Source organism: Choloepus didactylus, chromosome 7, assembly GCF_015220235.1.
Source record: "Choloepus didactylus isolate mChoDid1 chromosome 7, mChoDid1.pri, whole genome shotgun sequence".
NCBI lineage: Eukaryota > Metazoa > Chordata > Mammalia > Pilosa > Megalonychidae > Choloepus > Choloepus didactylus.
Window position 1 is genome coordinate 68,255,280 of NC_051313.1, and position 24,421 is coordinate 68,279,700.

Sequence of the window (24,421 nt, forward strand, 5' to 3'; positions counted from 1 at the left end):
ATGCAGAAACTGATGCTACATCTGCCACTGTTGTCTGGAAGAATCAGCACCCTTGAGCCATCACCTCTCCCTCTCCGGGAACTCATACTAGACAAAAGCGGTGAGTTCTCTGCCAAATGTGCTTAAAACACCAGGGTTTCAAAGAGAGAAAGTTCATTGCTGGGTGTGAACAGGAGATCAGATGGCTTATTGGCCTAAAAATCTGTCTCTCTGAACTGCAGTATTTCTGATGGTTTTACAGTATCAAAAGATGGGCAGGTTTTAGGATAATGAGCACAATGTAGTTATAGATGATCTAATTATTGAGCATGTGCAGATTGATTACAAGCTTAGTCACAGAACATATGTGTTCTAGTTTGCTAATGCTGCTGGGATGCAAAACACCAGAAATGGTTTGGCTTTTATAAAGGGGGTTTATGTGATTACAAAGTTACAGCCTTAAGGCCATAAAGTGTCCAAGATAAGTCATCAACAATCAGGTACCTTCACTGGAGGATGGCCAATGGTGTCCAGAAAACCTCTGTTAGTGGGAAGTCACGTGGCTGGCCTCTGCTCCCGAGTTCTGGCTTCGAAATGGCTTTCTCCCAGAACCTTCCTCTCTAGGCAGCAGTTCCTCAAAAATGTCACTCTTAGTTGCTCTTGGGGCATTTTTCCTCTCTTGGCTTCTCCGGAGCAAAAGTCTGCTTTCAATGGCCGTCTTCAAACTGTCTCTCATCTGCAGCTACTCTCTGAGCTCTGTGTGTTCTTCAAAGTGTCCCTATTGGCTGTAGCAAGCTCACACTGTCTCTCTGAGTTTATATAGTGCTCCAGCAAACTAATCAAGGTCCATGTAAATGGGTGGGGCCACACCTCCGTGGAAATTATCCAATCAGAGTTATCACTCACAGTTGGGTGGGGCACATTTCCATGGAAACAACCTAATTCAAATGTTCCAACTTAATCCCCACTAATATGTCTGCCCCACAAGATTGCATCAAAGAATATGGCTTTTTTCTGGGGGACATAGTACATTCAAACTGGCACAATATGTAAGAAAAGGGTGGCCTTAATATGATGATGGGCATGATTTTTTAGTATTTTAATAAGGTATAGGTCACTTATATGTTAAAGTCTAAACTACTGTGCATGTCAGGTGGGCCCATTTTGGTTAGATCCAGCTTCGGTTATCAAGAAAATTTTGGAATTGGGGTGGGTTAGTTCTGAGCTGACTCAAGGCCCTTCATTAATAAACATTAGGGGCTGTTTTTAATGATCATAACACTCTAAGGTTGAAAAACTGGATAAGATGGGTACAAGTGAAGGTCAGTCACAAGGTTTTAACAATTAGAAGGTGTGGGAAACTAAGTCTGCCATGTTGCCTGAGGCATAGCTGGGGTGGTGGCTTAGAACGCTGAGCTGCAGACCTGCATAGAATGCCATGCAGGCCCGCCCTGTAAAGATGTGTGTCTTGTGACTATGATGACGGTGTTTCTGATATACACCTGATGTAAATATACCTGATGTAAACATAGGTATCTGGTGGGCTCTCCCCCACCTGAGCACCTTTAGCATATACACCTGATCTTCTGTAATAACTAGCTGGAGCAAGGCTGCATTGGCGTCCACTTAGCACGAGATGCAGTGGGCCCCCTGCTCCCTTAACTCTTAGCTTTGTGTCCATGTCTCATTCCTACGCCGCCGTGTCAGCAATAAGTGGCGCCCGAACAGGGACTTAAGAACCGGACCTGGTTCCTGACAGAAGAATCGCTTGAACGAATGAGGTACAGCGGTGCTGGCACTCGGGGGGAGGTAACTGCCATGTTTGTATGTGTTCCTTGTAGGACGACCCCGAGCATTATAAGCAGGGTAATGGGTAATGCTGAAGGACACAATAAATATGTTTCCTATATTTCCCTCTTACGGCAGCTGCTGCGGGCCAGGGGTGTCAAGGTGGGGGAGTCACAAATCTTAGAATTGCTTGCAGATGCCTCTATTATTAGTCAACAACATTGGCCCCAACATTGGCCTTTGCAAGAGGCACGAATTACTGTTGTGGGCCTAGGCTCCCCTCAGGGACTTATGCAAAGTGTTGGTATTTTCCCTTACCTTGGCCCTGAGGGACAGAAGGCCACCTTACAACCTTATGTGGCTGCTCTGCCTCTTAATCTTTGGGGCAGAGACCTACTTGAACAATGGGGTGCTACTGTACATATCTCTCCTCCTAGTGGAGTGTACAGTATTCAAAGCCACAACATGATGGCAAACATGGGGTATGTCCCTAGCCATGGGCTTGGCATATGTTTGCAAGATACCCCTTCACCCACCCAAGTCTCACCAAAATGTGATCAATTTGGTTTAGGATATAAACCTTTTTAGTGGTGGCCACTGTTTATTTGCCTCCCCAACCTGTCCCATTAGTATGGACTACAACAAAACTGGTATGGGTAGAGCAGTGGCCACTTACAAAAGAAAAATTAGAGGCTTTACATGAATTGGTTCAAGAACAATTGTCCTTGCAGCATATCGAAGAGTCTTTTGTCCTTGGAATTCTCCTGTGTTCCCAATAAAGAAAAAATCAGGAAAATGGAGAATGTTAACTGACCTAAGAGGTGTTAATGCTGTCATTCAGCCCATGGGACCTTTACAACCTGGGCTCCCCAATCCTAGCATGATTCCTGAAGGCTGGGCTTTGGTGGTCATTGATATTGAAGACTGTTTCTTTTCCATCCCTTTAGCTGATCAAGATAAGGAAAAAATTTGCTTTTATTATTTTGTCCCTTAACGGTAAAACCCCTTCTAAACGATATCAGTGGAAGGTTTTACCACAAGGTATGCTAAATAGTCCTACAATATGTATGCTGTTCAAAAAGCTTTACAGAATGTAGGATTGCATATTGCTACTGACAAAGTGCAACATACTTTACCTGTACAGTATTTGGGTTCTAGTATCAACAGACTTACAATTCAACCCCAAAAAGTACAACTCCGCAGAGATGCTGTTACCACCTTAAATGATTTACAAAAACTACTAGGGGATATTAATTGGCTTTGCCCCAAAGTAGGTATAGCTAACTATGAGCTTTCCAACCTATTTTCTCTTCTTTGTGGAGATTCTAAATTAAACAGCCCTAGATCTTTAACTTCAGCTGCAGAAAAGGAATTACAATTAGTGGAAGCTAAAGTTCAACAAGCTCAGATATCCCTTGTTGATCCTCTACTTTAGTTGCTCAAGCCAGAAAAAAGGCAAAACAACTTAATGGTTTTGACCTTCATTTAATTGTGCGCCCTGTAACTGCTAAAGAACTCTCAGTTATTTTGCAACAACAAACTGGGTGGCACTGCCGCAGAACGACATTTTCCAGCTGAAAAGAAAACACTGAAACATTATTTCCATAAAGCACCTCCTATATGGTGGAAGGACATGCTAACTAATGAATGGACAATGGGTACTTTATTAACATGGGGAAGAGGTTATGCTTGTGTTTCCCCAGGTGACGGACAAGCACCACTTTGGATACCAGCCCAACGACTGAAGCCGTACCATGAACCCAGCAAAGAAAAGAAAATTCCTATGGGACATCGAGCCACCAGTGATGCAGTTTCAGGGTCTGACACTGAAGACAACAGTGATCGGGCCAACACCCCAAACTAGGGAAGCCCGACATCCAACTTGGGGGCAGATAAAGAAATTATGTCAGGATGCTGAAAAACAAGTCCAACGAGACAAGCTGCCTATGACAGGTTCTAACCTGATGGCAGCAATGTTGGCTCTTATTGCTATTGCTGTGAGTATATCTCCGGCATGTGCTCATTCTGGAAATTACACCTATTGAGCTTATATTCCTAACCCCCCATTGCTGCAACAAGGCAACAGTTCGTTCAGTTTTCCCTCCTCCTTATTTTGGCTGCCTGGGTCCAAACCATTGTTGGGCATGGAGGCCAGGGGGCATAGGCTGTCAAGGAGACAAAACTAACCCTCTTGGGGGGTATTGCCCCTCCCTTACATCACCCTGTATGGCCCCAGGAGATGGCTGGTTAGCCAGAGAGGGGTAAGATTCCTCAGGGAAGGAACAACCTAAGACAGGCACAGTCGCAGAGGGGCCATCAGGAGAAAACTTGGGGGCCAACAGAGTTGGGGCACAGAACCTCACCCCCCCCCAGCTTTGTGAGGGTCTGAACCCTCACCCTTTTTTAAGGGAGGTCTCCTGCCTCCATGGCTACTTTGTTTCCCACGCCCAGCTCAGATCGGAGCCCAAGTGGCAGACAGAGATCTGACCAGCGGCTAAAATAAAAAGGGGGACATGTGGGAAACTAAGTCTTCCATGTTGCCTGAGGCATAGCTGGGGTGGTGGCTTAGAACACTGAGCTGCAGACCTGCATAGAATGCCATGCAGGCCCGCCCTGTAAAGATGTGTGTCTTGTGACTATGATGACGGTGTTTCTGATATACACCTGATGTAAATATACCTGATGTAAACATAGGTATCTGGTGGGCTCTCCCCCACCTGAGCACCTTTAGCATATACACCTGATCTTCTGTAATAACTAGCTGGAGCAAGGCTGCATTGGCGTCCACTTAGCACGAGATGCAGTGGGCCCCCTGCTCCCTTAACTCTTAGCTTTGTGTCCGTGTCTCATTCCTGTGCCTCCCTGTCAGCAATAACAAGGCACTGGATAAAAGCTATACAATCATGATCAGAGATCAAGGCAGCTGGATTACAGTTCAGTGTTTTCAAATATGTCCCTCTGTCTACTCTAATATACCAGAAAGTAAAAATGAATATCTGTATAATTATTCAGTAATCATAATCATCCCTTAAATCCTAACTTCTTGGTTACAGAACTGGTCATTCACCAGGGGCTCTCCTTGAACTCTGAACCCTCGCCCTGCCCTTATCAGTGGAAGTGGTCACAGCAGGAGTCCCTCTTTACCCACACAGTTTTGGAGTTTAGTAGTAATGGGGTGGGTGGGGAAGAGTATGAAGAGAAAGTTTATGAGCACCCATATGAATCAGGTGCTGCTCTGTGTGTTCCTTCATACATTATCTCAGTTTAGACATCATAAAACCCCATAGGGTAGGTATATTATCCCCACTCTGCCTAAGGAGAAACTAAACACTCACACAAGGTTACCAGTAAGTGGTAGACTCTAGATTCAAACTCAGTCCTCTGACTATAAAGCCAGTGATTGTTTCAAGTCGGAGCCCTCCTGCACTGACATATACCCATCCCACTTCCCTTGCTCCCATCTTAGGATTTCCCTTGGAGCTGAGCTCCTCTGGGGAGGGTGGAGTGGGAGCCTCTCTGTGAAAGCTAAGACTTTTCACTGAGACCAGAGTGGGTGGAGGATGTGTTACTGACCTCCACATTTAAAATTTGGAACACATTATTCCATGGAAAAAAACATGCAGAGACAGTCAATTTTTAAAATGTATGTAAAAACATTTTGCAAACCATCAAGAAGTATATAATATGCCTATAAGGAATTACTGTTCTGCAGTACGTTAACACTATAATTCTGTCACTTTGTGGATTAAATAGCCTTTTGTGAAATAGTTTGAGAATTTAACCACTGAATGTTACATTGTCTCAAAGGAAAAATACATCCCAATAGCCAAACAACTGACTTACAACAGACTTTTGGAACCCAATCCATTCATAAGCTGGGAACTGCCTGGATTAACATGAAGAGAACATATCATCACCATCTTCATCAAGTAGTATTTATTAAGAGCAGGGCATGGGGCAAGGGCTTCAGGGTAAAGGAAAAAAAGAAGGGAAGTGTTAATCTAATTTTTTTAATGGCTATAATTCCACATCTCTGGTTGTGAATGAACTCAAGCTGTTTCAAAACATTCTTCTCATCTTGTCTTTACTTCCTTTCTCCCCATTTTTACTATCTCTTCTTTCTTTTTTTAGTTATCTGCCTCTTGCCATTCCATTGTTTGCCTATCTTTCACAATTAGTCAACATTTATTCTTACACAAAACACTTTTCAAGGGCTGACTACACTATTAGAATTTGTAGTAGAGTCTAGAACTACCAACATGAACAAAATACTGTTTTCAGTGAATTCCCAGACTAGTTGGAGAGCAAGTCTGGAAAAACATAACATTTAGTGTAATGTGATAAATACAAAGAGGCACGTAAGGAATAAAGAGAAGTTTGTCTGGAGAGGTGTTGAAGGAGAAATTCCAGTTCCCTTTTGCTCATCTCACACCTGCATTCCCCCTTTCTTCTTTTCCCCTGCTGTACCAGCTTATACTTCCATTACTTCTCTTCTGAACTACTCTAAAATTGTCCAACCCAGTCTCCTGGCCTCTGCCTCTCCCCACAGTAATCCAATGAGCATCACTGCCAGATCAATGCTTCTTTGGGGCTATTCCAATCATATCGTGCTCCCTATTTTTCCCACTGACTTTTTGCTTTCAGAATCATGTGTGAATTCCTCACATAGCACTCAGAGGCCCTTCCTGGCCTGTACCTATAGCCTGTCTCTACGCAAATCCCTCTTGGTTTACCCTATTAGTCAAATTGAACCATATGCTAGTCCCAGACATGCTTCCTTCCTCTTGCCTTTGCTATTCTATTCTGCTCTATTGTGCTTCCCAAATCACTATCTATGGAATTCTATGCAGTCTTCAATACTCCACTAAAAGGTCACTTACTCTCAGAGCATTCCTGAATCCCCCGTTATGGATCCTTTATCAGTTTCTTGGAGGAAGGAATAATATTTGCTGAGCACCTTTTATATGTGCTGGGCACTTTTCACTCACTATCATATTTACCATTCACAACATCCCTGTGAAGTGGCTGTCAGCTTGCCCCCTTCTCATATGAGGAAACGAAGGCTCTGAGAGGTAAAGTGATGTGCTCTAGGTAAGGAAGTGCAGAGCCAGAATTTGAACCCATGTACATCAGGACTTCCAAGCCCATAGGTGTCTCTTGTCACCATTCTGCATTGTTTTCTTCATTTCTTCTCTCATAGCAATAGATGAACAGTGCTGTGTATATTCATCAATGTCTCTATAATATTGTGGGTACTTTCCAGTCAGAAACTAAGTATTCAATGCCGCAGACTCCCCAGAGTGCCTACTGCCATGTCTTGAATAGAAGACATTTAAATACTGTGGCATTGATGTGCGAGCGCTGCGTCAGGCATGACACTGAGTGGGCTGCTCTATGCAACTTAACTCACCGGGAAGCAGCCAAGGAGAAGTATATGTCCACAGACACACTAATACAAAGGATTGTAGATTTGGGATTCTCAACAGTGTAAAAAAAGACATTCTGAATAGAACACACACTAGAGAAATTGGCCCTTGGTGCTTGCATCTGGCAAGAAAAGTTTGAAAAGGATGGTATACTGAGTGTCAGCAAGTCTTGAAAATGCTTTGTTTATTTGTTTAAATATTCAAAGTGAGTCACTTGCCAAGTCTTGTGGACCCAAGTACAAGACTGAGACACACACAAGTGTTTCTTCTCAGCCAATTATAGCTCCTAATACCATCTGGACGCCTACACCAGTTACGAAAGAAACAATTATGCCTTTCTTCTTTCCTTCAAAGACCTCAAAGCTTGTAAATACGGGATCTGCTGGGTAGGGAGAAGAGAGATGCAAAACTGGGGGCCTTCCATAAAGCCCCCCTGGCAACCAAGACTTCAGATCTTAGAGAAAATTGGAGATCATGTTTATTCTGATCTTAGTGGCTCAGGAAAAAAATAGAGGTCGCTGCTATCTCCATTAATATTGAAAGTGCTCCATTGTGACCCAATTTACAGTTGAGTTCAACCTTGTCAATTTCTACCATATTTTTACCAATACCACGAAAATGCATCCTTGTTTCTCTATTGTCACAAGAGCATGTTGTCGAAACTTTTAAAATATTTTTGCACACTTTAAAAATCCTTTTTACCAAAGAGACATGAAATTAATGGTGCATTTCAGTCAACACGTCTCTCACAGTGCTTTCTTTCCCCTTCCTCAAAGCCAATGAATAAAGCAAAATGGGTCAAAACAAGACCTCCGAACATTGCAGAGAGTAATAGCATTTGACTAGCAAGGAATCAGAATCAGTGTTGCAATCTCCTCTCATACCCAAATGCACATATGAATAACATTGAGCTTGTTTTATCATCAGATTGCACTTTTCAATGAAGTTTTAATTCCCAAACCTTAATGTCATTTCTCTGAGGGAGTTTTGCAGTTTATCTCCCATTTTCTTGCTTCCCAAATCTTTCTCTTTGTAGACTGTACCTTTTCCTGTCTCCCCATTTTATGCCCCCATTCAGAAAGCTTCCAATCCAATGTGATGGCTCACTACTCCATTGGCATCATCTTTTTGAACCCTACATTATCCTAACCACACAGCAGTTTCCAGCCATCAAGCACATAATCTCAGTTGCACATTAGCCTGGAAATGGGCTTTTCCCCTGTTTGGTTATCTTATCCACAACATGTGCAAATATTACCTCATTCATCCTTGTGCTGGTTCCAGAAATTAACCCTAAAACTGTCATGATAAATGTACAATTTAAAAAATAGTCAGTTTCCTCAAACTTTATTTTGTCAGTCTTGTTTTAAATTTCATCTCTTGTTATGACGTGGCTACTAGAACTTGTCATTTTTTATACTGTCTCATTTCCAAATATCAGAGCCAAATATGATGTCATATGTTCTAGTAGCACAGCACTTATCTAAAGAAAAAAGCTTACCCAGAGCTTTTTCTAATGTTTTTATTTGTTATAATAACATGCATAGCAAAATTTGGAACATACTTTTTTAAAGGAAATCAATGAAACAGACTTTAATCTTTGACTATGAAAAGTATTCCTTAAGTATTTCAAAGGACAGAAAAATTCGTTCCTCAGGTTTTGTTTTGTTTTGTCAGTCAGCATTCAATGAGGGCAAAATCATTCCATTTATTAGTCAAACAGAAATATTGTTGCTTTGTCATAGGCATCATGCAAGTATTATGGAAAGTGTTCAGAAGTAAGTGATGTTGTTCTTGTCCAAAAGGAATTTAATATTTAGTTTTTTAAAAAAAGGAAAAGAAAATAAGATTCTCCCATTTTCTAATTAGCACCAATGGCATCATATTTAAAAGATATAAAGGAAGGATGGTGTCATGGGAAATGTAATAGATTTGGAAATAGAAGACTAGGGCATGGACTTAGTAAAATGATACTGGTCAAGTCTCTTACTTTTCCTCATTTATTGGAGAGAATCTGTTCTCCTGCAAAGTACTTAGAGAAGATCAAACAAATAATTCATGTGAAAAGACTTCGAAAACCATACAGTACTATACAAATATATATGGTTTCACCTCTGCCAGTTTTTAATCCCCACTCTTAATTTTTGAAATTAAGATATTAAAAATAATTTTTAAAAATAATTTATTTTAAAAATTAAAAATAAATTTTAAAATTAATGGGGTACAGTGTTGGTACTCTAGTACCCCATTAGTACTTTGTACATCCTTCTCTCCCAGCACTGACCACATTGAACTACCATCATCTCTATAGCTAACACTCTGCCTGTTAGCCTGTGAGTTCCTGCAGTTCAATTCATCTTTGTATTTCCAATGCCTGGGACAGCCCTGGAACAGCCCTGGAACATATGCCTGTGAGTGATTAACTTGCTAAATGAATACTTATAATGGGCCCCCAATTTCTCATTAATTTTTTCCCCATTTTTATCTTCCATCAAAGCCTAAAGCTCTTGTCTTTGCCTCATTACTATATTGTCCACACAGAATAATGTTAGAACTTGATCTACCTCACAAACCTTCCTCTTACTATCACTTTTCTACGGAATGTCCCCTTTGGCCAAGAAGAGAATATCAGCACCATAACTGAAGAAATCACCAGAGGCAAGAAATTTCTTCAAAGTCCTAAGAGTTAATCTTTAAAGTTCTTGCAAATTTTGAACAGAAATCCATAATATATATGAATTTATTTTTAAAAAGTAACATTTTTTTTCTACCAAATATTTGAGTAAAATTGTTGCTCTGGAAAAATTTGCCAAACTTGTCCTGTACATTTGGGATCCAATAGTTCTCAATCTTGGCTGCACAAAGGCACAGAAACAACTGTTTCAAGAATTTTATTAATATATTAAGATTAAGTAGGAAATTTGATCTCACAAGTAAAGGTAATTTACTGTATATTCTGAGAAATACCGAACATGCCATCACCACCAAATAAGTGAACTAAAAAGACCAGAGAACATCCCCATTATGACTGGATAGTGACATAAAATATAGTAAAATAAGCTGATAAATCTATTTTTCATTGTAGTAAGGAATTGGAGTTATAGTTTTTATACATCAGTTTTTTGTGAATATGATTAGTGAGTTGCCTGGAATAAAATGACCCATACTTATTTTAACATTGAACGTCTTGGCCTAAAGTTGAGGACCAGCCTGTCGGATGTGGAAACCTATACGCTACCCCACACCATGCCATTTAGCCTGTCTCTGCCAGTGACTCATCTCTTTACTTGCCTGCTTCTCCAAACTGCAACACAAGGATTTAAAGAAAAGAAATTATTTTTTTCTATTGTTCTTTTTCTTTTTCTTTTTTAAATTAGGTTTCTCACTATCAAAATGAAGATAACAAGGGTTGAGAGTGGGTTATATAAGGCAAGAAATATGAAAGTATTTTGTATACTTGAAGACATTATAAATGTCAACTATTACTTCTTTACTTAATGTATTTAATAGATGTTTGCTGGGTGCCTCCTATAGGCCAGACACTTCTGGGCATTGAATAGTAAACAAAACAGAATCCTTGCCCTCATTCTGTTGGGAAGAGACGAACAATAAACACGTAAATGGATAATTGTAACATTGTGTTAAAAGTACTGCAAAGATAAAGGAAGCAAGTTAAAGGGATATACAGTGATGGAGTGGGAAGGCCGACTGAAAAGATTATTTGACCAGAGACTCAAAAGAATTGAGAGAGGGAGAGATACAGGGACAAGGGGCACTTTGGGTGCAAAGGCCCTTGAGGAGTCAGCACGCTTGTGGTTAGTAATTATAAGGTCAGTTATAGATCCTAACTAAGGACCTTTTTATGATAAGACTGAGGCAACTATATTCAAGGGAAAATCTTTGTCATCTTGAGCATTTTATGACAGTAAAGTCCCTCTAGAAGAGAGCAGGGAAAGAACAGCCTGGTGGTAAGGGAACTCAGGCTGGGGGTGCTACTGATGATACCAAGTTCTGAATCTTGGGAAGCAGCCATAGTTGGAAAAGAGATGGCAGGCACAGGGCAAAATAGCAAATTTTATTCTAATCTCCCTTCCCACTTCCTCACAAGACTGCTAGACACTCATCCAGGGGAGGTAAGAATTAGAATGTCAGGAGAGTGGTGGAGATGGTCCCAAGCAGCTGGGAAGAAGGGAAGGAAGGGCCCAAGAGGAAGGAAATTCCAAGTGATTGTCATAGAGAGAAAAAAGAACTCCTGCAGGATAGCTGCTCCAGAGTGGAGGTTTACATATCAAAGATGCACATAAAGTATGGCTATCTAAATTAAGAAGTTTTAGGGCTCTTTTTGGAGTGGGGGGTATTTCCCCAGATGGGATCCTAAATTAATCTTTGAATTCATCTTGATGTATTTTTTTTTATTTCTACCCTTAAGAGAACAAATAGCATTTTCTTTTCCCAATGTGGAAAATCAACTTGCAGAATTTGATTTTAATTTTGTGACCCACAATAGCTATATATGAATGATACATGAGTTATTTGAAATATTTTTTCAGGAAATGTCATTGAATACATTTCATTTCCAGTTAAGAAACATCTGAAAGTTTCCATGCATATGTATTGTTCTCAGAATTTCTTTGTTTACCTTTGCACATCGAAAGGAAGTAGAAATCTCCATATTGATACACAATACTCTCTATATGCAAAAGAATAGCTTTATCCATGAAGCAAATGGTTTTTCTTGTTTGTTTGTTTTCTTTTTTTTAAGAATTGGTGTACGTGTGATTCTTCTATTGTTATGTTATCTTGATCATATCTGATTCTGGTTGAGAGAAAGAAGGTAATGCTAAAGGAATTTGCATGTATCTCTCAGATGTCCTTTTTTGGGTAATAGACCCTTTGCAGATTCAGATAAATTCTAGGTCCCTTCCCCCCACAACAAATAAGAGACACACAAAACTTTGCATTCCGTTTCAGAGGCTTATGAGCCCACTGAGTCCATCTATGCACTCCATGGACCTCTGCTCTAAAATAGTTCAGAATTTGGCCAAGGTAGGCCCATGGTTCTCCCTCATAATTGAGCCAAATTCATGTGAGTTAACTTGGTTACATTTGCTGGATTCAATTTGTAGATAAAGTTCCATTAATATCTACTTTGTAAAAACCAGAATGCTAAACACTCAGTAAATAAGAAGATTCCTCTTAAGAAAGACAGTTTGGAGCACAAACCTTATAGTGCCCACTAATTTGGAAAATAATGCAAACTAGCAGGAGCCATATTGACAATGTGCACATTTGTATTCACAAAACAATATGAAGAATAGCTCTAAATGTGTATTTCATTACATTTGATCATTGTAATTTCCAAAATTGATAGGAAGCCCATAATATAAAGTTGTTAACATCTACATAGGCAATTGTCAAATTTATTTCAATAAGACTTGAACATTAAGGGCCTGGAATACGCTACCTCTTCCCTTTAACCCACTGCCATAGGAATAGTGTGATGCTTTCAGAATGAGTGCCTCCTTATAGCCTCTTATCATATTGGAAGCTAGGTCCAAGGAGATCTGGTTAGACCTAGAGAAAAGACTATTTCTGAGAGTATGGTTTTTTACTTCCTGCCGAGCAATCTATTCTCATATACCCTTGTGACCCTATGGAAATGGGAACCATGAAAATATTTTCTGGCTTGGGGGGTTAATCTATAGTTCACTTTTTCCAGTGTGCTCCACCCAAGACCAGATGCGGTTCTAAAATGAACTAGGTTTTAACTACAAAGCACCCTTGTACCCTCAGGCAGGGAAGGCATTACAAATATGTGTGCTATGTTAAAGTCCCAGCGGGATTTCCACTAAGAGCCCGACTGAAGGCGTATGTCCACTCTGGGAAGCAAACCACTCTGAAATTCTCAATTCACTCTGAGCACTGACCTTGCAGCAGGGATAAGGAGGCCAATTCGAACCATGTGTAAGGGCTACAGCCCCTGGCAGGCTGCACCGCCCTTTCCACACTGCCTTACAGTAGCCGGCCCAGCATGCTCTCTAAGGGCACTGTAGAGCATGTTCTCTAAGGATGTTGCCTTAGCCTTCTAGCAAAAGCATATCTGTTGTGATGGAGAAAACTTGAGCTTTGGAATCACTGGTCTTGGACTGAATTCTGGTTCTACCACTTGTTAGCATTATGGCTTTGGGAAATTATTGAATTTCTGACTCTCAGTATCCTCATCTATGAAAGGTGAGGAATCTCTAATTATGCCTCTCTTGTAGAATATTCCAAATATTGAAGGAGATAATAGAAGAGTAGAGCAAAACAGTCTAGCACAATGTCAAGAGCTCTACATTCTGTCAGCTTCATTTTTCTCATTAGCAAAATAGAAATAATGAAAAGTGCTTACCTCATTAGGTCCTTGTGAGAATTCAGTGAGTTAAACTATGTAAAGGGTTTTTGTTAGAGTTTGACACACATTAAATGCTTAATAAAGGTGCTTATTATTGGATAATGCACATAAAATATTTAGCAGAATACTGTGGTAAAGAAATGGCAATATCATTATCCTTTTATTTTATCCCTAAATACTGTATGAAGGGAAAACTGTAATGCTTATCTCTGTTGTCCTACAGATAACGTGTATGTTTAGTCTCCTTTAAAGCATCTCTTAAAATTTCCAAAAACGTCTTACACCATGTCCAAATTGTCTCTGCCAAACTAAGCCTGTATAAGTGCTCCAAAATTTTCTGAGATTATGAAGCATAGGATGAGTTAAACTGATTCAGTGAAAGCTAAAGATGTGTGACAGAAGAATTTAGCAATATCTACCAAAAAAATTCCCTGGTACTTCTTGAAAATCAGAAAGAGAAGAGAAAAGAAGAGAAGACAAAAAAGAGGAGAGGAGAGGAGAGGAAAAAAACACAAACATTTAAATGTTTTTCTAGTCACCGAATGAAAGATTTATATAGTATTTTACTCAAAACAGCCATTTTCATCCCGCAGCCAGGATGCTTTAAAGAGAGGAAAGCCCAATTGTACACACTGCCATAAAAATGATTCCAGGTGCAATGAGCCCTCAAGATTTATATAACTCAGTTCTTAATTTATTTCCTTTAATCCTCACAATTTTTCCCAGCTTCTCAATTGCCAGCCACATGTTTCTCAATAAAGACCCTGGTGGCACCAAACTTCCAAGTTAGATGCTGTGTGTTTCCTGAGTGCCCAAAATAAAAAGCATTTAGTGTTTTTAATCATCATTTCTCTTGTGATATTTCCATAGAGGAAAAAGTCTATGTTTAATGCCAAATGTTGGTCTTCTGCATGGAAACACTCAGTGTGCAGGTAGTGTACTAGAAAGCCTGGTTTTCAACTCTCATGTTAATTTCACTCCTCCTGTTTCAGACCACAGCAAAGAAGAACACTGGAGTTGATTAGCAGCTCTCTCATGGGTGTAAAGCACAAAGTATGGGGAGAAGGCAGCTGATCAAAGCTGAAATCCATTGCAATCTCAATATAGAAGTATGCTTTGAAAATATTTATAATATGGGAATATTACCCAATGGGCAATATCCTCTTAGTATCTCTACAATAAGATAAAACAATATGAATCTGTGTAGATAACCACAAGGAGAAGTAATCTATAATATAAGAAGTTTCAGTGAAGAATAGCTCTAACTCAGTTATTAAAAAATCAATCTCTGACAGATGTTTCTGTCAGAAGTTCCATTTTCACACCTACCCACTTGTGCTTCTTTATATATAAAACAATTTTTGCAGCCAATTTAAGTAAATAGAGATGACTATACAATCATAAAATTTATATTATAATTATTTTTTAAACTATATCCATAAAAAAACAAGCTAAGTAAAACTTCAACCATATTGACACTATTAACATTTTGGTAAGAATTCATTAGATTGGAAAGGTAATTTGTGAAAGATTTCTATGAAGAAACAATGATATAAATTTTCCACATTTAATAGTAAAATCCTTCTTTAATAATAGATATTAATTTATAGCATCCTCACTTAAAGTAGTGAAATCTATTCTATGCCATCAGTTACCTCTGAAAATTTCAGAAGAAGCCGCTTTGTTACCTTCTTTGTGATGGTTTGGCGTCTTTGGAAATATAAGCAGCTGTCATTTCTCATTGTGCAACCTGCGACAATAATTTATTCTTTAGGATGGAACATCCATCTGAGCAACTTTTCACACGCTGTGTATATGGTGTCCTTGTCAGCATCAGGCAGAACAAACATAGCTTATGAGCAGAGGTTAAATGATAGATAAATCATTTCATGAGCAACATACATAAAACTCTGTTTTTCATGAGTATGAATGCCTTGGTCCTTGTCTTTATCTTTGCTACAGCTTACGTTCTTTTTTTAATTTTTAATAAGATTCCTGGTATTTCGATGTCATATGTTTTGCCTTATTCAGCCATTTGGACCACAGGTGTGTCACTGTGTTTTTGATGGAGTGTTGCTATTCCAGATCGCTCCATCCAAAACACGATCCCACACATGTAATCGAAACCCCTGAAGATGAGTCAGCCATTGTGCCTTTACTGTGGAAATTAAGAGAACTCCTTACATAGCTCTCTGTACAGAATGTAGAATTAGTAATATCCACAACAGTAAAGGAATAATCCTGAACTTTAAAAGACCTCAATCTTCCCCTATGGACTTTCAGGGGAGAATTTAAAAAAACAAAACAAAACAAAACTTCCGTGTGCATTCTGTTAGAGTCAAAACCAATGTTGTTAGACTGCAAAACTCTTTCCATAGCTAATAAACACTAATCTCGTATGCGTGCTTTATACTACCTCAAAATGGGGATGTTCTAACATTCTGGTTAAATGATTTTCTGAGTCAGAATGAGGAGCTTCCAGAGAATTTCTTGGGATGTAAATATTCCCTAAAGTGCTGGTCAAGATTCTATTGATCTGGATAAACATACAACAAAATTCCTATTTCTTTGAAAATGTTTTTGAATCTTTTTACATAAGAGAATGAGCACTTTCAAAAAGTTTGCAACAACAAAGAGAACAACCGTGTTTTTAGGCTTAATCTGGGAATTATTCTCAAGACACATTTTGGAGAGAGTCTGCTCCCTCAGAGGCTCGTCTCTGCCAATGTTTATTTCTCATCCTGATGTAGTGAGTAGCTATGTTTAGTTGCAGATTAGTGATTAGAAGAGGTGATTAGTGAAAAAGAAGCTGAAATAAAGGGAATAAATGGGGGGGACAGGTGTCATTTTCTTCAGCATACAGATTTGTTTAGAGCTTGCACATCCAAGTCCACGGTGGCAAGTTTCGCCCTACGTGGGTGGCAGCCTCCAGTCAAATGCTCAGCTGCTCTGGCTCCCAGGGCACTGATAGACTGTCTCCGCCACAGCAGAAACCTCAGTTGAGGAGTCTCTGGCCTTTCACAAAAAAGCCTGAATACCATATGGCGATCCAAAAAGTACTTCCTAAAGATACAAGAACTTTATGCAAAGTATTCTACATCATTCCACCGCATGGGGTCGGTGGGCTCTATTGTTTTTGTTGTTACAAACCACTTTTCAGTCTGGATTGTTCACTAGGCATCTAGCCATGGAATAATAGAAGTTTAAAGCTGGGGAGAACTTAACGTGTACAAAAACAGTTTGAAAACAGAAAAATTCTCCCTAAATGTATTGTATTTTATTTTAAAGATGGAGAAACCAATGACTAGAAAAGTTGTGGTTTATCTACTATACCTAAGGTTGATAGATAATGGCATAATCAGTTTTAACACTTTTATGCAGTTTCAATTACAAATTTCATGTGAAGTTTATAATTAGAGCATGAGTTCCATGACTTCTATTTTGAATGTGTATTCTGAATTAGGAATTCAGAAATTTTTAGCACAAACATTCTCTCCTACAAGCAATATATGGCTACTGCATTAACAAATAGGTTGTCAACTACAGCTGGAGCACTTCTGTATGAAGGTTACTTCTATTCTAATAGAAGTGGAAGTTAGCTGCCAAAATTTATGTATTGGGCTGATAAACACACTTTGTCAAGGTGTTTTCTTTGGGTAAACACAAGAGTATGATATAAAATGCTGGGTAATATTTTGATAATAAAAGTCTCCCAATCGGAGTATCTGTAATCCAAAAAGCATAAAGGTAGAGGTGGCTGCCCAGAGTTGGACCGTCAGATTTCCATGTCTGGCTCCAAGATCTCTAAACAGAGACACAGGGGCATAAGAAGTAAATGCCACGTCCCATTTCCACATGGCATTGCACAGGAAGGCACAGGGAAGTGACAGACATCGTGAGGGCTGCAGCAGTGGCAGAGAAGCCAGGTGGTGCAAACACCTCTACTTCTATCCTCTGGGCCTATCAATGATGCTTTCAGGTGGGAGGATGTGTGAAACAATTGTTCCATGGCTTCCATAATGGTCATGGGACCTGGGACGCTACATATAAAACCTTCTTGTGCCACAGGAAGCAGCTTGAAGAGGACTGGCTAGTGGAGTCTAGTATAGTCAACTGCAGGGACTTCAGCTGAGCTCACCATGCTGTTTCAGTCATCCTCTCGTATCCCCTGAATGTCTCCCAGCCTTCCAAACAGTTTCTTGCACCAAAATTTTCTCATCTATAGGTCTTCCACTGAACTTCTCAGCTGTTCATAATGCATTAAAGAAGAATTGGGGGTGTGACAAGTGAAAAGAGAAGTTGAGAAACTCAGAGAGAGGAAGAAAGTTTAGCAGGATTGATTTTACTCAGACCCAAGAAACAAATGCCCTATTATAATTACACTCTTTAGCTTCACCTCAGCTTTAACCATGGACATCTGCACTACAGGAGGAAATGTGAAAGAATTTGGAGTGATTTTCAAGTTACTGAATGAATGTGACTTGTAAGACAATCCCCACATTTTAAACAGTGAAGCTGAAATACAGGGTACTTCAGAACTGCCAAAACACTGAAGATGCCAGATGTCCACTATCTTGTGTTTCAGTACCCGGCCCCTTTTTATTTGTTTTCTTTTACAATGTGGTGATGCCAGGGATGCATAATGTTGCTTATTCGAGCTCTGTCAAGAGTCAAAAGTTACTGATGACAACTGTCAGCACACAGCCACCCCCACCTTCCTGGCCAGACTATACCTCGTTTTCACCAAGCTAAAATCTGGCAAAACCGTCTCAGGAATCTAGTGGCAGGGCAGGACCAGACTTTATATCTTAACTTTCTTTCTGTGGGGAGAATCTTTATTCAGCCTTTTTCATTCCCATGATTTTCTTCCATTTTAACAACTGAGTGAAAATGCTGCATTAAATAACCCTAGTATCATACTGGGAGATGAAATACAAATGCCTATTTTTATAACATAAAGTTTGATGTGATTTACTTTCTAAGCTAATAAGAGGGACTAAAACTGGTTAATATAGAACACAACCATTACTAGAGAGTGAATATCTCTCTCAGTGTGGTGCTTAGGATAAACATACATTCACATACTGTTTATTATACTTCAAAAATTAAAAAAAAAGTTTGATGTGGGGAAGATTTTTCTAGCTGTATTTAGAGAGTGACCTGAGATGTGGGAAAGTTGTCTATTGCTTATGTTATTTTTTTCACCCACTTTTGAATTCTTTGAGGCTACATTTCCCCTGAGTTAAGCAGACATTGCCACCCACCTTGGCCTTCCTGCCTCTGCCCCACAGAACCTCTTTGTTGTTTTATCTAATCAGATTCAGAGGTCCTGCTATGGTTGGCTCACTTGAATTCTTCAAGGAGGTTATATTTCTTATTTCCCAGGCTTCAGAAGAACTAAAAATAACTGGGTGAAAATCTGAAAGGCAAAGCTGCTGTATCTGCCAGCATTACAAGAAGATAGGATCAGGCCTAACCAAACGAGAGTGTATCTCTGTCCTTCTGAGGCCATTAAAGCCAACTTGTATTTGATACACCAGTTTGGCAGCTAGAGCTTCTGGTTTATTTTATGTTCATATTTAATAAACTTATTTTTTTTTCTTATTTGTCTATTAAAAATAACCATCTTGGTGCATCCATGACCATGGTAAAATGAAACTGCCCTTGAGTCATCGTGGGCTTTCATCTTTGTGCATCTAATATTAAAAAAAATAGTAAAATAAATTTGAAATAGCACCAATATAACATGTTTTATCTGAATGGCCACTGTCACCACATGTATAATTATAACCACTTTCTACACTTTAGTCTCATGCTAATTCTTTTACCATTCAATATAAAATCCCATCCAGAAACCTGAATAGTGTGTGGCCCTGAGGCTCATTATCAAGGATTTGCTATTCAAGACAAGAAGATCTCTTTCATGAAGCTTTGCTGGCAGAAACCTCCACCCCTATGTTTTGTAGAGATGGATTATTCCCATGAAACATGGGTGAGGGAACATCTGTCATACATGAAAGATAAAATATATCTGGCTGTGCTTTTTCATGTTTTATTTCTTAAGAGCCATAAAAAATTAAGAGACTAAATTAGGGGAAAAAGTTCAAAAAAGAAGTTTGCACCATTAACTTTGCTAGGGCATCAGAAGAGATATAGGATTTCAGTTCTGAACTTAGAAATATGTGAAACTAGAGATTACAAAAATAAATATTTAGCCATATTCCTAGTTGTCTTTTTGTAAAGGTTAACAGTTTAATACTGAATAAAAAGCAAACAAACAGTGGTGAATTAAGAACTTTGTTCAAACTGCTTTTTTTATCATGTTCACTGTGGCAATCCGTCCTTACAAAACTAGACAATGGAAAAAGAAAAAAACTCTCCAGGATAATATTTAGAAGGGCCATAGTTACTGAAAAGCATTTACCTGTGACATGGAAATTTTAATAAGTCATTTGAAATGTAGCACATGAGTATATATAACATATAAATGTAAATAGCTGAGTCAAACATCAGGCTTGCCAGACATATTGTTTCATGTAACAGAATAAGTCCCAATCGATAAATTGGAAAATAAAACCAACTTTTTAATTGGGAGATCAGGGAATGATGAGTAAGAAGGCAGCATTCAGGAATAGGAATGGTTTTATTTCCCAAGTACCTTAAGCTTTGCAAACTGGATCACAAAATGATTGACGGAGATTCTGGGTTCTCTAAGTGGTTCTATAATTTTTTCCCCAATTTTGCTTTATAAGGGCAAGGACCATCTCTACTTTATTCATGGCTCTATTTCAGAGCCTATCAGTAGCTGGCACATAATAGGTGCTCACAAATTATTTATTCAATGAATGAATGTAAGAACATTCCTGAATAGAGATAGTTACATTTCCAGTGATATTTTAAGTGAGAAATATGAGAAACATGCAAAACCTTCCTGTTAGCATTGACAACATCTTACTCCCCTTCTCACTGTAAAATAGTTTGTTTTTCAATCTAAAACTTTACAAACAATAAAATAGAAATTTTAATCCCTTATCTGCATAACTGAAGCTCTTTGTTACTAAATAGTTATTCCAGGCAAAGTTTTGTTTAAGAGAGAAAAAAAGGATGAATGGATTAGTGAGGAACAGGAAATCTCCTTGAGGAACTTTCTGTGTCTGATGTGAATTGGGTAAGCGAAGAACAAATGTTAAAAAAAAAAAAAAAAAGCAGCCCCAAGCATCTGACAAAATGCTATTTTACGAAAATGAAAATCATCAACATCTGCACTCTTTTGCCTTATTCAATAGTTTTAGTGCTTATTTTCATTCCAAAGTTTGTTTTGCTGAAAAATGCTTTTAAAGCATAAAAGTTTGTTCCAACCATGGTATTTGTTTGGAGGCAAAAGGCACAGTCACTTTTGCAAAATATTTCCACAGTTCCATTCTTGCTCACAGATAGTTGGGAATACTTTGAAAACTTTTGTGCAGTTCAAATCATTTTAATACGGCAACTTGCACAAGCAAATTTTCTTGAAAATACTTTATCTCCATAATGAAGAGAAGATATAGTTCCCTATACATAATAAATTATTCCACATGTTCAAAAGCTCTCTCTTCTGTGTATGTACACATATCTCTTCTGTAATACATACGTACACATATACAGAGGAGGTCAATTTTGAATGAAAAACACAAAGAGGACAAAGTATATGTTAAGTATACCCATTTTAAAGATTCAGAAAGTGTATGTTAAATATACCCATTTTAAAGATCTAGGAAAAGAGATCAAGTCCATTTTCTTAATTATTTGCCAAGGGCCTACTCGTGCCAAGTTATGTTACCAATACTCTCTTCTACCTTAGCAATCCTGAAAGATATATATCATTGTTATTGTCATGTTTCTGATATAGAAATTAATGCTCAAGAAGGTGAAGTGGGTGCCGGGAACTGGAGAGGGGCTCGACCAGCCCTGGGTGAGCAGTTCACGGCTAAGGGGTGAAGGGAAGGGGATGCTGCGGGAGTCGGGGGGCATCCCAGCCTTGGCTCTGCCCATGCCCGGCCGCCCTGGGCCTGAGCCAAGCCTCCTTGCCAGAGTTAGCTCTTGGAGTCTCCTCTGCCCCTCTGGAGAAGGGAAGAAAGTAGGGAGGAGGTGAAGGCACACTCTGAGTAGCTCCAGGACGTCGGGTCCAGATTCCACGTTATACCGGAAATTTACTTACTCTTTGGTAAAAGGTCTCACCTGAGACATCTCTGAAGCCTTTTCAGCATCCTGCCTATGGCCTGCTACACTGTTTCATAGAACATTCACAGAAAGAAGTACATGGAAGAGCCAAATGAGACCAGTCATGGATGCCAATGTGGAGAATCTTCGCTGTGCCAGTGTCCTCGTTCTACAGTGCGTTCCATTCTGTTGCACTCACAGGAAAAAACAACAACAAAAACCAAAATAAATGGTATTAAAAGGAAATATTTTGTGAAATAAAAAAGCCCCTTTTAAAATTTTTAATGATCCATATGCATTAAGATGGACACATGTTCTGAAAAATATAAAGTTCTCTGGTCTCAAAGAAACAAGTGCCTGTAACAAGTGCCTGTTTAAAATGGATCCTATATAAAAACAGGCCTGGAGGAGATCAGAGTGCTTGTTAGTGGTAGAAGAGTCAAAAAAATGGCAGTTCAGTTACTCGTTACTTGTTTTATACTAACCCTTAGGTATGTTTTTGGGGGACTGAATGATAATCACATAGTCAACCATATGAAGTCCTATTCTTACAGATACTCGTAAATAGCTATGACTTTGCAAGTGATACCCTGACTCAAATGCTGCCCAGTTGGGGCTACTAGCTACCAGTACTTGATTAACCATGAGGAGAAGTGTCAAGCACAAGATGTCCTCCTTTTACTGTTTGCAGAGTGCTTCTGTAAACTATAGTCATCATTCTGCAATTAGAAAAACAAGGGGCAATGAGAAGTATGTTGGGTCTCATCTTAACGCCAACATCAAAATTCTGTTTGCCTTAAGAACTTCTAATCCACTGAAAAGAGGATTGCAAAGAAACCTGGATTGGGAAAATCAAATGTACAGCAATATAATTCAGCAAGACTCTGTCGATTCTTTCTACAATCTTACTCTTAAATTACTTCTGCAGTTTAGTGGGCAAATATGTTTTGTCAGATTCCTTATGATTGTGAGCAACGATATATTTATTCACATGCCAAATCATACTGATTACTGTTCCGGTTTGCTAATGCTGCAATTATGCAAAATACCAGAATTGGATTGGCTTTTGTAAAGGGGGTTTATTTGGTTACAAATTTATAGTCCTAAGTGTAAAAAGTGTCCAAACTAAGGCATCAACGAGAGGATACCTTCACTGAAGAATGGCCAATGGCATCCAGAACACCTCTGTCAGCTGGGAAGGCACATAGCTGGCATCTGTTGGTCCTTTGCTCCCAGGTTGTGTTTCAAAATGGTGTTCTCCAAAATGTCTCTGGGTTTTTCTTAGCTTAGCATCTCCAAACGTCCTCTGTCTGCATCTCCAAGCATCTGTAAGCATCAGCAAGTGTCAGTAAACATCTGGGTCTGTGTTGGTTCTTTTTAAAGGACTCCAGTAAACTAATCAAGACCCACTGTGAATGGATGGGGCCACACTGCCATGGAAATAATCTAATCAAAAGTATCACCTACAGTTGGGTTTGTCACATCTCCATGGAAACAACCTAATCCAAATATCCCACAAGACTGGATTAAAACATGGCTTTTGGGGGGACATAATATATCCAAACCGGCACAATTACCTTCAAAGTTTATAACAAATTGGTGTTAAAGATTTTTGGACTGGTTGTGTTCATTGTGGTGCTCCTATTACAGACAAAAGCAGCAAATACTATGTCTCCTATGAAAGGCTGGCTTACCCTGACTATACCAGAGCTACCTAGATGATCTCCAATGATATAGCCTTCAAAGTCTAAGAGGCATCACAGACACTTAACTCTAGTCTTTACATAGACAGTGTGTTCATGGGCCTCTGTGCCAAAAAGATAGTACCACAGTACCATGTGTTCTGCTCTGGGGAAGGTAAAACTCCTCATCATCTTTGCATCTATGATAAAATGATGACATCTCGTGGACATGCACAAGACCTTCAGGACCTTTGGGAGGATGCATCAGATGCTAAGGTAAAAATGATTTCAAAAGGTTTATTTTGGTCAAATTTACTTTAGGTTATTTAAGATAGTTCTCCTTTGCAGAGTGACTTATGTGGACACTTATCACTGCAGAACTTCAATTGCCTAGTAGTACTTGAAAGTTTTCATCATCACTGAGCCACACTGAAAGATAAACCTTTAAATGTTTGATACCATAAGAAAATGAATATGAAAGACAAAGAAATAGTTTTGAGCCAAAAATAAAAATAAAAAGGAGGTAAAGTAACTTAAAGTCCAAGCCACATAGCTATAAATAGCATAAACAAGATTTTAACCTTGTTCTGGTGATCAAAGCCATTGTTCTTTCCACAACAATCCAGTGGTTTTTCAAGTTGTGTTCCATGTATAGCAGGGCATTTGGACTGAATACTGATAGACATCTCCAGCCCCTTGCACACTCATACATATGCATATACTGCTTGCTTATCAATTGGGACTTGGTTCTAATATATGTAACAATTTGTATGGCCAGCCTGATGATTGAACTCAGCTATTTACATTTATACATATGGACATATACATAAACTATATTTAAGATGACTTACTTATTAAAATTTCCATATCGCATGTAAATGCTTTCCAATAACAAGCACAACTTTGCACACATATTTCTTCAACTCTATCTGCTTTTGTTTTACATCAGGGAC

At 39.0% G+C, this 24,421-nt stretch overlaps 1 pseudogene; it reads left to right on the top strand.

Moving 5' to 3' along the window:
• LOC119540600 lies at window positions 1-23,862 on the top strand (annotated as a pseudogene).
• Window positions 23,863-24,421: the final 559 nt, after the last annotated feature.